Source organism: Melozone crissalis, unplaced genomic scaffold (genome assembly GCF_028551555.1).
Source record: "Melozone crissalis strain CALT ecotype California unplaced genomic scaffold, PUWL_Pcris_2 ptg000099l_1, whole genome shotgun sequence".
In the NCBI taxonomy this organism is placed as follows: domain Eukaryota; kingdom Metazoa; phylum Chordata; class Aves; order Passeriformes; family Passerellidae; genus Melozone; species Melozone crissalis.
In genome coordinates, this window is record NW_026535876.1 from 3051226 (window position 1) to 3066833 (window position 15608).

General features: G+C 38.9%; 2 long non-coding RNA genes across 2 annotated transcripts; both read left to right on the forward strand.

Moving 5' to 3' along the window:
- Positions 1 to 4563: 4563 nt before the first annotated feature.
- Positions 4564 to 9072, forward strand: LOC128947373 (uncharacterized). The gene is made up of 3 exons (XR_008484044.1): positions 4564 to 4656; positions 6344 to 6484; positions 9026 to 9072. It is a non-coding gene; the product is annotated as an uncharacterized LOC128947373 (long non-coding RNA).
- On the forward strand, positions 9068 to 14780 carry LOC128947372 (uncharacterized). The gene is made up of 3 exons (XR_008484043.1): positions 9068 to 9123; positions 12787 to 12899; positions 14725 to 14780. It is a non-coding gene; the product is annotated as an uncharacterized LOC128947372 (long non-coding RNA).
- Positions 14781 to 15608: the final 828 nt, after the last annotated feature.

The following is a 15608-nucleotide window of genomic DNA, read 5'->3' on the forward strand; positions in this document are numbered from 1 at the left end:
AGCGGTGGTACTGTCCTTTTAGTTTCATCCTTTAATTTTTTAATTTAATATGTTTGGTTTTCATGCCTTGTTTTAGTTTCCCGTGGCTGACTAGCTCTATTTTTGTGCTGAGTTTCTTTGCTTTATCCGGAGACTCTGACAGTTCTTCTGGATGCTAAGTGTTCCAAACTGACAGGCTGCCCATGTCATTTTAGCAACCTGACAGTCATCCCGGAGTCTCCTTGTCGCTTCTGTTCTTGCTTCTAATCTCCTTTTTTTAGATGGTCACTCATTCAGTTAATTCTTCACCCCTTCTTCAAACAATTTTCCGCTGTGATTTTAATTTAAAAGAAAGTTGAGATCCGAAGGTTCAATGTGTGTGAGTCCATGAATGTGTTAAAAGCAATAATTTGTATTATTCCTTTCCTGAAGTGATTCTACAAAGGTATTCTGAAAAATATCTTATTCTAAAATGTATACAATATGATTTACTGAGTCACTCTAAGAGAACTCTTAGACTTTAGACTTTGAGCTTACTTTGCTGCTGATGCTTTTATTGGCATATGTATATTGCTTAAATTAATAAAGGATTGTAATTTGACTGAGACTTTAGATTGCCTGATCTGTCTACACTGGCTTCCAGTACATTACACTTTTTTGTCTACCTTATTTCTAAACTCGTCTGTGTTTTGCAGCAGCCTCTGGTTGTTCTTTTGCTTTTATTCCCCGGAATAAACACCACAGTTAGTTCTTGTTATTTTCTCCTCAGGAAGAGGGGAAATCAAGTTGCTGCTCAGTCTTTTTCATCAGCTTAAGGAGATTAAATCTTGGTAGCTCTGCGCTGCAAGCTCTCCATTTTTCCAGCAGCCTCTCTAAAACGTGTACACCAGCGTTTGGCACACAGCGTGTCATCACTCTGTTAGCCAATGACATGTATAAAATCACCTGGAGCTTGTGCCTGGGGGTGGCTCATGGTCTGTTTTGTCAGGATGACACTCGCTTCAGAACTGCTTTTTTCCAGGGAATGCTTCCTCAGTCTGTGTTACTTACTCATGGTTAAATATGTATGACTGTGGTAAAACTCATGTTGTCTGACCACAAAGTTAACAAAGAGCTCATCCGATTCTCTGTGCATGCTCTGTCCTTGTTCCCCTTTCCTGCTCCTTGCTTTCTCTAATTTCTCCCAGCTTTCAAAGCTCTCTGCAGTCTTCTTGGCTGCAGTTTTATTAATTTGTGTGTTTTTCTGGAGCTCAGCCAAATTGACTGGCAACAGGCAGCTGTCTTCTGCCTCAAGAACTTCCTCAGTTCTAATGAGGTTTTACTGGCCTGACTCAGAATGTTACCTGAAACAACACGCTGCTGTCTTGCACCTAATTACAACAGATTTTAATTATCATTGATTCTTAATTACACTGACCTACAGAAAATATGAGCCAATTATAGACTGTTGCATTGTCAGTTGCATTCCCAACTTTTATATAGATTCTTCTAGAGTGTTGATTTCCCTCATTTCAAACTGTACAATCAAACTGAGATGTAGATTCTGAAGGAGGGGGATTTATTTATTTGTTTTTATTATTTGCTCAACTTAGGGGTAGGCAAAGCCATATGCAACTACAAGGCAGGTCTGATTTTATTAAATCATATAAAATTCAGGAGTAGCTGGGATTATTGGGCAAGTTTGTGTAAGGTGTTCCAATTCTCCTCCATTCCTAGTTATCACTGTTTCATTTGTAATGTATTAAGGAATCACATTTTTCAATCATTTCATGAGTGTTTTTTTTAATATGCCTAGCGTGTATTTTCATAGAGAAAAACATGTTTCAAAATACTCTGCATCTCTCTGATAGAAATAGCTAAAATGAGTTCAAAATGTCTAAATGTTTAAAGAGAACAACATAGAATCTAAAAAAAAAGGAATATGGTCTGAAGCTTTTTATATTTCCAGCCTGTAGATTAAGTAGGTGATACCCTTCCAGATACCTATTTGTTATTGTGTTTTACCCTCCAGCACCCACCTTTTCTTAAATATTTGGTTATTCTCTCTGGTTTTGCATTTTTGATGCTATTTCATTTCTTACATAGCCAGTTCTGAGTCCTGAAAGGAGACTCCATCGCCACTGTATTAATCTCTGTGTGCTAAATGAGGTTTTATGTGTTTCCCTGTGTACTCTGTTTGTGACACTTGAATACCAGTTTTACAGGGATGCTGGGACTGTTGGAAAAGGCCATTGTTTCAGAGTGCAGTTGGATTCAGGCCAGGGATTTAACCCCATTCCCAGTGGTAAGATGGAATCCTGCTTATAAGTATGCTCTCCAGTGGCATTTGTGGTCCCACAGTGGTCTGGGGAGAGCTGCAGGGGTTGTTTTAAAGGGAAGGGTGATGTGCACAGCTGCTCCTGCCATCCTTCCTAGTGAAGAAGGGTTTTTCACTGCGAGTTTTCCAGTCTGGAGCAGATGACCTGTCGTGTTGTAGGTGACTGGTACGAGCAGCTGTACCCGCAGGTGGTCACGCTGAAGGCCTGCATGGCAGAGGTGGTGACCAGGGCCAAGCAGTCCATGGCCTTTGTCCTGCTCCAGGAACTTGCCTGTGGCTTGCCCCAGTGCCTGATGCTGACCCTGAGGAGAGACATCGTCTTCAGCCAAGCAGTAGGTTGTCTTGTGTCGCTCACTTCCTTCTCTTGCTCTAATTATAAGCATACTCTTCATGCCAGTGTTTGTGGGTTTCTTTCTCATTGTTTTTTTTTTTTTTCCCTTACAATTTGATACAGCTTTTTCATTTATTTTCCATTATATTCACCTAAATAATTTATAATGTGGTAAGAAATTAAATAGGAAGTAGAAATCCATGGTACTGGCTAGGCAGCATCCAAGCCAGGGAGATTTTTTTCTCCTGGTCACCTTGGAAATAGGGAGAAGATAATTTGTTTTCAGTTTGTGGCAGTGTTTTAAGTGTTTAAATACTATTAGCATGTCTTTCCTTAGAACTGTCTTTTCTTGGCAAATAACTGAAGCTCTTTATGTCTTCTCCTGTATATCATGTTTTTTTCAGATAGATTTTTTTCTAAACATTTCACTTAATTTCTCTCTTAAGTTGGCAGCTGCCTAGGAGATTCAGTTACATTAGATGTTGAACCACTTTCAAATCCATCAGAATTCACATGTTTAATTCACAGTCTTGCATGTTTGAAGCCTGACAAGTGAGGTTCTGGTCTTATTTATGTCAGTGTAAATAACACACAATGATACAAAACAAATTAAGCTTATCTAATATACCTTAACAGAATATTTCACTACTTTATACACCCCCAAAAAAATCCATCAAAATACATTATTATGAAATCATGTACTTAGTCACTAAACAGAAATACCTATGCTGATTTCTCAAATATGTAGGTGCTACCTCTGTTGTGTATAATGATGGCAAGCCTCATTTTAACTGTTTGTCTTGTAACAGTTGAAATGTCTTGTATCTGTTTGTCTTGTAACACTCTTGCACATGTTTTAATTATCTTTACAACTCGCTGGATTGGTCTGTGGTTTTGCAATCAAATTGCACACAGGTTTACATGATCAAGGATTTTTACAACAGCTTCACACTGTTGGATTGCTGGTGCAGTATGAAGGACTCCTTAGCACATACAGTAAGTATTGCTCTTGGACAAAGTTCCTTATGTTCCCTGCCCAGAAGTTACCCAGGAAGTTCTTATTTTAACCTCAGCAAGCCTCTTATTTGGCTTGCTGAATCAAATCTTGTCCTTACAAGACAGTAGACTTGCACATAATAGCACAGCTGAAGTCATTGACACTGTGTTGTTAATTCTGCAGCAAAAGTTATTAATCTGTTTCATTCTGAGTTCCTCAGAGAACACGGCCTGCTTATTGTTCCATGCAGACCTGACCCAAAATAGCAGGTTTATAAAACTAATGCAAACGGAAGATTTAAACACTTACTGCTTTTATCAGCCTCGGCCCTGATCCCCAGTGCTGATAATGTGAAGATAGCCTGAAAACAGTTTCATAGTTTGTTACACATGCCATTATTTGATATGCATTAAAAAGGAAATTTGGAGGGAGAAATTGCCTTATGTTTCAAACTTTGAACTAGATCTATTGGAATCATTCCCTGAATCAGAGATTTTGACTAAAGTAGAGGAATTTAGCATTTGTGCAGCTTTATTATGCAGTTGCTCATTTGGAGATAGCTGTCTTCTCCATTTTACATGATGCTTGTTTTTATTCTCAAAACCTTTGTCCTCCATCAGCAGGAAAGCCTTTTGAAAACTTTCAGAATAGACAAAAATGGCTTTTCTGAGGTTATTTTATGTCTATATAGAGCAGGCTGATTTTCAGAATTGCTTAATACTCATGGTTACCATTTAGGGCACAGAATTGTCAGCAGTTCAAGAAATGAGTCTGGTTTTATGTAGGTTACTGTAATGTGGATTTAGAACTGTGATTTTTAGATGCACAGACTGGAAAATATATTGCTTTGCCCTGACCTATACAGTGACTGATCTGCCAACTCTGTTAATAGTCTCTTTAATCTTTTCATGTAGGTGAAGAAGCAGGGATGCTCGAAGACATGGCTGTGGGCATTTCAGATTTGCAGAAAGTAATGTTTAGAGTAATTGAAGCCAAGTCAGAAGATTTTTTGCCTATTATAAGTGGAAGGCGGTAAGAACTTTGTTTCTTGGAGCCCAGGAAACTGAGCTGCAGTTTTAATCTGTAGCCCATGAAACCCGTCTAATGGTTTTCTTGTTGCTGAGTTCTGTTTTATTGAAAGTGCATTGTTTTACTTTTTAGAAGGTGAGTTAGTAGGGATTCTAAAAGCCAGTAGGCTCTGGGTTACTCTCCTGATAAAAAGCTGAAGTTCCAGTTACTAATACAGATTAATCTGAGCAGCGTCTGTGTTGTGCAGAGCTGCTGGTGCATTATTCACACATGGATACTGAACCCTGGACAAGTGACAAGGCCATTGTTTACAAATGTGGTCTCTAACTGAGAAACTTTGCTTTTGAATGTCCTGAATTTGTATTTCAGCATGAGAAATGAAACTGCAGTTCCAAGAGTTAGGCCTTGATTGTTTTTAAGATGGAAACCAAAAAACTCCGATGCCACTTAGTATTAAAAACTTAGTAGTCACTTTTAAAAATGGAAGCCTTTTTTAGCTGCTGAAAATCACACAGGACATAGGCAGTCTCAGAAATCCTTGCACAAAATCACTTATCCTTTATGAATCTCACGTGAGTACTGCTGAATGTCAGGACATAAACTGCAATACTCCGTTTATTTTGGCTATTTGAGGGTTAACAAGATTGGAATGGATTTTTCATCTTTATTATTATTCTAGTCTGAAGCTCCAAATAGTTTTATTTTGCAAAAATCACTTCCTTAATAGTATCATTGCTCTTAAGATGACTGTAAATTAAATTCAGCTAAAAGCAGGAACTTTTAGAAAATATATGTTTCCTCTGAAGGGGGCTTTCACCACTGATTTACTTAATTAATCTGGATGATTCACTCTCATCATATGGGCTTTCTGAGAAGGGATTGAATAAATAACAGGAAGGCTGGAATATGATAGGCAATACATTGGGAATAATTAAAATTAAAAAAAATTTAAAAATAAAATCTACAAGGTTTATGTGGAGGAGTGCCATTCCTCTTAGAGCTGTGATAAGACTGCTCCTATCAAACAGCATTGGAAGTGAACCGTAAAAAGAAAAGATGAAAAGGTGAAAATCTAGTTATTTTCTAATAATTTTTTTAGAAACCCTCCATTTTTATTTTGGTTGTTATATGGTATGGCTCAATAAATGAGAGTGAAAGACTGTAGAAATGCAAGACAGAAAAATCAAACTACAAATTCTTATCTTGAAGAGTCAGCATATTTACTTGTAATTGTTTTTTCTAGGAAAGTGCTTAAACCTGACATTCTGTGTGCACAAACAAATCAATCCAAAGTGTGTGGCACTGTCTAGCAGTGCACTGATCATCTGGTGTGGGTGGTAGACACCAGCCACCCAGGGGAGGTGAAATTCTGTTCAGGAGCTCACATGCTTTTATTAGAGGCCATTCTTTTATTAGAGGCGCTTTTGGAACATTCTTTACAGAATCACAGAATATTTTGAGTTAGAAGGGACCCATATGCATCATCAAGTGCAACTCCTGGCCTTGCACAGGGCTTCCCAAGAATCACACCCCGTGCCTGAGAGTTCAGATGCTTCTTGAACTCTGTGAGGCTTGGTGCTGTGACACTTCCCAGGGGAGCCAGTTCAACCTGCTCAACCATTCTCTGGCTGAAGAAACTTTTCCTGACATTCAAGAACCCCATCCTCACTCTTGTTTTCATTGTTCCTAGTGAACATTACATTATAGAGGTCCAGCTCCCAGCAAAGATGTTTGAGCTGCTGCCACAAGAGATTAAAGAGGGAAAGCTGCTTCGCATGTATCCAGTGCTCTTTAATGTTGGAATCAATGAGCAGCAAACACTGGCAGAGAGGTAAGGAAAAGTCACGTTGCATTTTCTGTCCAAGTACTCCATGCTGGTACAGGCTATCTCTCAGGATTAGAAACAAATCTTCTTTGTTATTTGCTCTTAGACAATCTCACATTGACTCAGTGTGTATTTTCAAAGGTATTAAAGGAAATAAACACAAGCTATGAAGCAATGTAGAACAGTGAAAAAGTCCAGATGAAGATAAGATCATAAGCAGGGCTCCGTTTCACAGAGTTGGTGCCATGTTTCTCTTGGATACAGGTGCAAAATGGATTTCTATTTCAGATGCAGAATTTTGGTTGTATGCAGTACTCTGAAATTCTCACACAAGTTTGAAAATTCAAAATTCTTACATCTTGAAGATGGGTTTGAAGAGACCAAACAAGTGATAAGCTAGAGAAATTAGTACTCCTCTGCAACAGATTGCTGGAAACTAATTAATTAGTATAATAATAGTCATGGATTCACCAACGTATTAATTTTCTCTTCCAAGAGAAGGGTATCTGTCAGTCATGTTAAATTACCACATTTGTGCAGGGCTAAAACAGCAAAGTAGAAGTCAAGATGTCAATACAGACAGCTACTTTGTTAAAACTTCTTTTCTTTTAGCTGCTTTTATTAACAGAGCGTCCAAAATACCTAATGCTTATCTTGAGGTTGCATTTGCTCTAAGCCAAAAGCTTATAGCAAAGCTGTAGCTGGAGTAATGGAGGGAGACAGTGAAAATCCTTAACCTGGGTAATAGGCAAGAAGTTAAACACCACAGGATTTTATCTCCTGTTCACTGTAGACAGCCAAGTAAACCCAGTCTTTTAAAGAAGTCTACTAAAGAATGTCATCAGGTAGCTTTGTGAATGTTTATGGGACACTTCTCCAAGTTGAGTGGTGGTATGTGAGAAAATTTAGGCAGAAAGTTGAAATGGGAGACATAGACTGAATCTAAAGACAGTAAAATCTGGCATTTTACTGTGAAAGAGCTGGATAGCTGGTTAGAGAACTTGGAAACTTCTTGAAAATGAAAATAGGTTATTCTGATGACATAAAGAGAAAAGTGCTGAGAGTAGTGACGTGGCCAAACTCATAATGTGCAAAACCAACAAAATCAGTCATGACAGTTCTGAGTGGGACACTCAAAAAATAAGAGGTAAGACATGATGTGGTAAGCAAGAAGCAGGCTGGTGGGAGCTTACACGAGTGAGATAGGCAGGAAGGACTGAGTTATGAATAGTCTGAGGAAAAATTTGACAACATTTAGAAATAGCCTGATTACCTGGGGGCTTGTAGAGGAGTTGGTATGAAAAGATGCCTGGCTTGCAAGTGAAGTGGCAGGAAGTGTTGTTCCCAGTGGTCATTTTACATTGTGTGCAAAGAAAGCCATAGGAGAAAACAAAATAACTGCATATTTATAAATATGGATATGTACTAATATCTGCCAAGAAAATAAGTTCAATGCAGAAGCAGCTTTAATGCATGCAGTTACAGTCTGCTTTTGTCTTAATTCAAAATGCTGCTTAACTCCTAAAGTTGTACATTTGTTTTTGAGACTGAAAACACCACACACGATTTATGGCTAAAAACATGGAGGGGTTTGTGGGATAAAGAACCTGAGAATATAAAAACACTTTCGTGGCAAATTTCTAGGAAATGTTACTGTATTAGAAAAAAAATCTTTTAATTTGTTTTTTGATAGAATACACTTGAGAATGTTTCCGATTTAAAAGAAATGTTCTCATGTGACAGTGCAGCAATGGCTACTAAGGAAGTAGTTACATCTTCTCCCTGTGGCCTGTTGAAATATTTGCTTCCCTTGTTCCCAATTTAGCAGCATATTTGGTATCTTCTGATCTGTGTCCCCTTCTCTCTGAGTTTCTCACTTATCTGCCCATGCCTCTCTTCCTGTACTCCTCCATTCCCTTTTCAAATCTATTCTGAAGATGAATTTCAAAACTTTGGCCCTAATTGTCATGGGGACATTCGTGTCTTTACAATCATATCTCCTGTAGTACCGTGAGATTTAGTTTCTTGGCATGTGAAATGTGGCTGTTGTAGAAATCTTGGTCTCAGAGAGAAAGATATTTGTTTTTATAGCTACAGTTATTTTGTAGATAAGCTTCTCTTCCATCTTGTGTCACTTCCATATTATCCACAGAAATTGGTATGCTTAAGCAGTAGCAGCACTAAGAGATGGAGAGTTGGTGTTCTCTGCCTGTGGTACCCAATTTTTGGAATTGGAATTCCCCCAAAGTGCCTTTCCATTTATTCACGATTTGTGAGGGGAAAAGAATAAGTGCCTTATTGCATGTTTGTAAATAGATTGCTTTGTTAATAAAGTTTTGGAAGAAGTATGCATCAGCGATGATCTCATTTCCAAAAATTAATTCCAAAGCATACAAGAACTTAACTACTGCATGTTTGACAAAATCTAATGCATTTAGCACCAAAGTTATTTCTTTATGCAAAGAAATAACTATGAAGGATAATTTATCTTTTGTTGTTGTTTGTGGGTTTTGGGTTTTTTTCATAATTTATTGTGTATTTTCATAGGTTTGGAGATACCACTTTGCAGGAAAACATTAACCAGGAAAACTTAGAGCTTCTCAAAGAATATTACAAGTTATTTACAGAAAAAATGCCTCCTGATTGTGAGTACAAAATAATGCAATGTCCAAATCGGTTTGAAAAGCTTTGAGTAGGTAGAAGGTTATAAGACAGTAATATTAGCAGAATCCCATAACTTGTTCCATAAATTTAAACATTTTGTACCTGTACATGACCCTGCTGGTCTCAGGAGTGATTTCAGGCCTTGTGCCACAGCAGAAACTACAGAGAAAATGAAACAGAGGAATGATGAACTGAACAGCTATTTTAAGTTATTAAAATAATAAGTTTGTTAATATTTCATGTAGAGGACAGTCTGTACCTACTGTATTTTTACATAAATACTTGGTGGGCAATTTCATCAGCTTCAGTCATACCCTCTGTTCTTATTCTGAAAATATGTTGAGGTTTGGTGAACCATGGAGAAATCTGCAGATCAAATACAAGCAATGAGCCACATCATCATTATATGAACGACAAGGTTTCATTGGAATAGGCCCTGTATTCCACTTCTATAGAACTTCTGTATTATAAACATAAGCATTACTATGCTGTTACTCTGATTGCCAGAAGCAAGGACTGAAGAAAACATCTGCATCAATCGAATCCTGTTAGTTTTAATGCCCAAACTATAGTCCCAAATGTGGGAGATTTAACTGCCTGATGTTTAAATGCTATGTAAAACTTTAATACATCACATGCGTATGTATACATGTTTATCTCTTATATCAGGATGATTTTAATTTGTTAATCATTTTGACAGAAACAAAAGCCCTTCCTAAATGATGGGCAGGATGCCCATCCATCCCCCCACAGACCTAGTATTTATTTCCAGGATGTCTACAGAGAAACTCATACAATAAGTTGGGTGATTAATTGAGGGGAATCTTGCTAAGAAAACATCCTCGAAAAACTAACCTCATGCAGGTTAGGACTAAGGTAGATCTGCTACCTCATAAATGGATTTTATTTTATAAAAGCAAAAATTTGCATGCAGACAGTATTGGCTACTTTTCATTAACACAATTTAAACTTGTACTGCCTTCCTGAAGGATTATTAGTGAGCCACACAGTTCCTGGACTTCTTTCAGACTGTGAAGGCTTTTGAGAACTAATTGTGTCTAGTTCATCGTGTATTTTCTGGTTATTATAACTTTCTTGCTTTTTTTCTTTACCTTTAAGAACTCAGTCTCTTCTTTATACAATTTTTTGTGGAACATAAAGCATCTTTTGGTTCCACTGCCCTTCCCAGTAGCTCCCTGCCAGTATACAGAGTCAGTCTTTTGCCTTGGAGAAATGTGCCTTTTAAACCAGCCCCCTGGGAAAAAAGGGAAGCTCTCAAACTTGTTCATTTGTGGCAGGACTTAATCCCACTCCTGTTCCCCCTCGTCTGGAAGACAAACCTCCATACAAGGCTGGCAGCAACCCTGGTGCTGGGGCCACGTGAGAGGCATTCAATATTGATGGCTTTTTGATGGTTTTGTCCCACCTATCCAGATAATTTCCTATAATGCCAAATCTGTGCTACAAAATCAATGCAGGACTGTGTTCCCAAAGCTGTCAGTTCCAAACAGTGCTCAAAAAGCCCAACAGAATTTGAGCATTTGCAGCCCTATTTGCCAGGCTGTTGGATCCACCCTTGGCAGCCTCCCTGGCCTGCTGCCTCATTCATATATTCCCTTTCAAAGAATTCAATTTCCCACTCCCTGAAAGGTATTGCCACCTTCGCTGTTAGTTTTCCTCTTGTGTCTGTATTTCTCCTTGGCAATAATAGTCTTGCTTGTAACTAAGCATCCACTGACTTTCTGTCTTTAGGATGAACATACACTTCGTCATTTACCCATTTGTTAACCTCTTAAATTCTTTTAGCAGAAACTGAAAATAAGAGCATGTTTCCAGCAAGGTTCCTACCAAAAATGCTGACCAAATATAGCTCAAAATGGTACTGCTTTTATAGAAATACTAAGACAGTAAGGGTCCAAAAACGTAAGATAGTTGTTTAGTAGTACGTAAGTACCTGAAAACAAAAAGGCTGTTTGGTATTTCCAGGCTTCTCCCCCTTATCAGCCTGATTTGGTGGTTTGGTACTGTGGGGGACCCAAGGAGTTTAGGCCATTGATCATTTCCAGTCAAGGTGCAACCCCTTTGGCAGTACTGTGAATTAGGAGACTCTTGCTGTACCTGTGCTGAAGTCATCCCTCTGAGATGTCACGTTTTCTGCTGTGACCCAAAGGAAAGCTACTGGGAGCAATAGAATGTTTAGTGATACATTTGCATCATCTCAAAGCATCTTTGCCATTTTGTGCTCTCTGTTTTAAAGAAACAGATGCACCCATAAGTGTAATAGTCTAGCAGAGTGTGATGTGGTTTTATGTGCTCTACATTATCTAATGTACAATCAGAGCTTGTGATACAGAGGTAAAACAATCCACATTAAAATTATTGCAAAACAGATTCTGGATGTATGTTTTCCTCCCTTTTTCTTTTTTTCTTGTTTGTTTGTGAGTTTTTTTAGACAGCACAGTATGACTGGAGCAACTTAGTTCTTTTTGAATAGATTTAAAGTACTTCTTCCTATGAATCATGGATAAGGGAAACTACAGAATTTATTAGATGTAAAAGGTAAAAGCCTGTTGATGAGAGGGATCATTCCAACTTGGATCACGTTAGGAGAATGGATATTGACCTTCATTAATACTTCCCTCATTTTTTTTCTTCCAATTGAGTATAAGTTTTTGGGCTTGGGTTTGGGGCTTGGGTTGTGGGGTTTTTTCCCCTCACTGGATGGATAATTTACTTTCTCTGCTTGAAGAAATCCATTGATCAATTTAGTTTCACTTTGTTCCACTTGATTCTGGCCCCTTTATTTGGTGATAACTATGATTTAAATTCTTTTTACTTTGCCACCATGAGAAGAAATAATTTCAAAAAACAGATTCTGCATGTTTTTATTGATTTTCAGAACTAGCAAGGATAAATGCAACATTAGAAAAATCCCTCCTCTATATACATATGAAACAGAGGGGGAAATTAAATTGCCTACTCTTGAATTTTTGCTGGAGATGTAGGATAAATTAAACTTCAACTTAAATTCCATACCCAGAACAAGCAGGTAAATTTTTGGATTTTAAGCAAACTTGAAATTATTTTCTACTTCAAAATAAAGCCCCACTTAATTTCAGGAGAAAGATACTTTGTTACTTTTTAGAGGGGATACTAAGTGCTGTTTAACCCTTATCTTACATTATAGAAAAATCTAAGGCATATTTTAAAACAAAAACTAGATGTTTCAATTTGAAAACAAAACCCTAATTTTTTACTTTAATTTTAAAAAATAATCATCCCATCAAAGCAGGTTGTAATACACTCAGTTTTTTTTTTATTTTTCTGATTTCTTTTGAATGTCTGTAATAGCTGATGAACAGAACTACAGCAGAGATTTGGTTTTGTTTTTCACCATCCATTTATAAGATAAAGGTTGAAGATACTTCAAATTTCCACGTGAAGATCTTAGGGAGGACAAGGCAATACTCAAAAGACATAAGGTTTGCTTATTCCTTAAATATTTAGCTGGTAATTTCTATCCTGTGTTCCAAAACAAGGCTGTAAATAATAGACCTGTTCTTTACCATGAGCATTCTTTAGTCGGGACAATCATATCACCAACCTTATCAAAATGAGCAACTTTTTTCGTCCTTTTTTCCCAGGTTTACCACATTTTCAAGAACAAAATGATTTAAAGGGATTGCTAGAAAGTCTTCATCAAAATATCCAGGCCAAAAAGAGAAAGAATGTAGAAATCATGTGGCTGGCTGCAACGGTGAGCTCTCTTGTTTCAAAGAAATTGATGAACTAACCATAAACTCATTTTCATAAGCTTGCTGACTTTGTAACTGCAATGGATTTTAAGGAAATGACTGGAAAACTCACTGGTTAAAGAAGGCAGATGTGCTGTAATAGTTTTTTGCAGACAATTTCTTTTTCTCACTTTTTAAACTGGTAGAACCTGCTAGAATTTGAGTGATTTGTTTGATATCCATTCTTTGATAATATAAAATTACTCAAAATAATTTTTTAGTGTCCTTGAGGTATGATGTGGGACATGATTGCTTGGTTCCCTTACTTTAACTTTCTGAAATGTGTATTTCTGGTCCTAGTGATCTACACACTGTTATTCTATATTCCATTTATTTATTGAAAAAGATGTAAGAAGAAAACTTTGTCAGTGCAGTAGCTGTGCAATATCACTTTTTTATTGCAGTGGAAGTACAAGATTCCACATATGAGCCCATCACTCATCCAGAATAATTACCTGGGATTTTTTTACTTTATTTTATAAATGATTTTTTAATATTTTAAAATTTTTTTAGGACTCATTCACATCGAATAGCCCCAATGAATCGGGGGCTTCCAAAGATACTAGTGCAAAGAGAATTAATCTCTTCAATGAAACAGTTCTTTCACATAATTATTTAAGCAGATTATCATATAGTACTTGTTTTAAATCCCAGTGCAACTGTTCAAATTTTTAAACAGATTTAACTTTTAAAATTTTCAATTATATGATGGAAGAAACACTCATAGGTTCTCCTTCACTATCCTGTACCTCTTTGGATTCTAAGTAAGATTCCCTTAATTGGTTCCCTAAATTAAACTTTTGAGATTGTCCTCACCATGGTATCACAAAGAACTTAAAGGCTCTAAGTATTTTTTGATTTTTATAGAATTTAATAGTATTTATTGTTTAATAGAATTTCTAAGAATGCAATTAGCATTAGATGAAGAAACACTTATTTGCTGGACTGACACTGGTCATGTTTCAGTTCATGTTCCAGTTCATCCTGCGAGCTCTCCCATGATAGCCAATGCGGGAAGTTTCTTTTTGTGTTTCCTGCTGTAGTTTATTGCCTTGCTGCATTCTCACAAACATTTTGAGGTTTTGTACCATTACACCTGTGATTCCCCAGGGATAGGTGTAAGCAAAGTATTACCTTTTCTCAGGACAGGTTATATCTGGGAAATGGTAGATTTGGGCACAGAAGCTCTCCTTCAATTTTTCTTTTTCTAGTAAAATATCATTTGAAACCATAGTATAAACTAATGGAATGATACAACCACAGATTGATTCCTAAGAGGAAGAATCATCCTCCAAAATGTCATGTTTCCTTTATGTGTTATAACTTTTTCAAAGTATAAGTGAAAGTAGACAATCCATGGCAGCAATTTGTTAAACTTTATTAATTGTGAGCCATACATTGAACAGTTCACCTGTTGAAAATAAAAACTATGTAAGTTAGATGTGTCTGACTCCATACCTTCACAAGAAGTTAGTCTGCTACATTCATGTTTGTGAGTTAAGACTCACCATATCTTCATTCATCAGATATTCAGACAATTTAGCTTTCATTGAACAGGGCAGCTGCTGCATTCAGTGAGGAAACAGTGAAGGAACTGTTTCTTTTATAGTTATGAAAGTCCCATGTCAAATTCAGGAATTCAGTGTACTGGTACTAACTTCCAGAAGGTGTTTTCTTCTTGAGAAGTGCTGTAGCTGTCTGGAAGCCCTCGCTGGGCTTGCAGAGCTGTAGGGCTGCGCAGCCTGGTAGGAAGGAAGGGCTGACCTGTGGGGCCTGCCCGTGTTTCAGATTTGCCGCAAGCTGAACGGAGTGCGCTTCACCTGCTGCAAGAGTGCCAAAGACAGGACATCCATGTCAGTGACGCTGGAGCAGTGCTCCATCCTGAGGGACAGGCACCAGCTGCACAAAGACTTCTTCATCCGGGCGCTGGATTGCATGAGGAGGTACGTGGGGCTCCATGGAACTCTGAGCCAGGCCAGGGCTGCCAGCGAACAGGGCCTGAGGCTGGTTCTGAGGGCCCAGCAGAGCCTGAGGCAGGTTCTGAGTGCCCAGCAGAGCCCAGGGCCACGGGCACACAGGGTCTGAGGCTGGTTCTGAGTGCCCAGCAGAGCCTGAGGCTGGTTCTGAGTGCCCAGCAGAGCCCAGGGCCACGGGCACACAGGGTCTGAGGCTGGTTCTGAGTGCCCAGCAGAGCCCAGGCTGGTTCTGAGTGCCCAGCAGAGCCCAGGGCCACGGGCACACAGGGTCTGAGGCTGGTTCTGAGGGCCCAGCAGAGCCCAGGCCTGCCTGCACAGGGTCTGAGGCTGGTTCTGAGTGCCCAGCAGAGCCCAGGCTGGTGCTGAGTGCCCAGCAGAGCCCAGGGCCACGGGCACACAGGGTCTGAGGCTGGTTCTGAGGGCCCAGCAGAGCCCAGGCTGGTGCTGAGTGCCCAGCAGAGCCCAGGCTGGTTCTGAGTGCCCAGGGCCACGGGCACACAGGGTCTGAGGCTGGTTCTGAGTGCCCAGCAGAGCCCAGACTGGTGCTGAGTGCCCAGCAGAGCCCAGGGCCACGGGCACACAGGGTCTGAGGCTGGTTCTGAGTGCCCAGCAGAGCCCAGGCTGGTTCTGAGTGCCCAGCAGAGCCCAGGCTGGTTCTGAGTGCCCAGGGCCACGGGCACACAGGGTCTGAGGCTG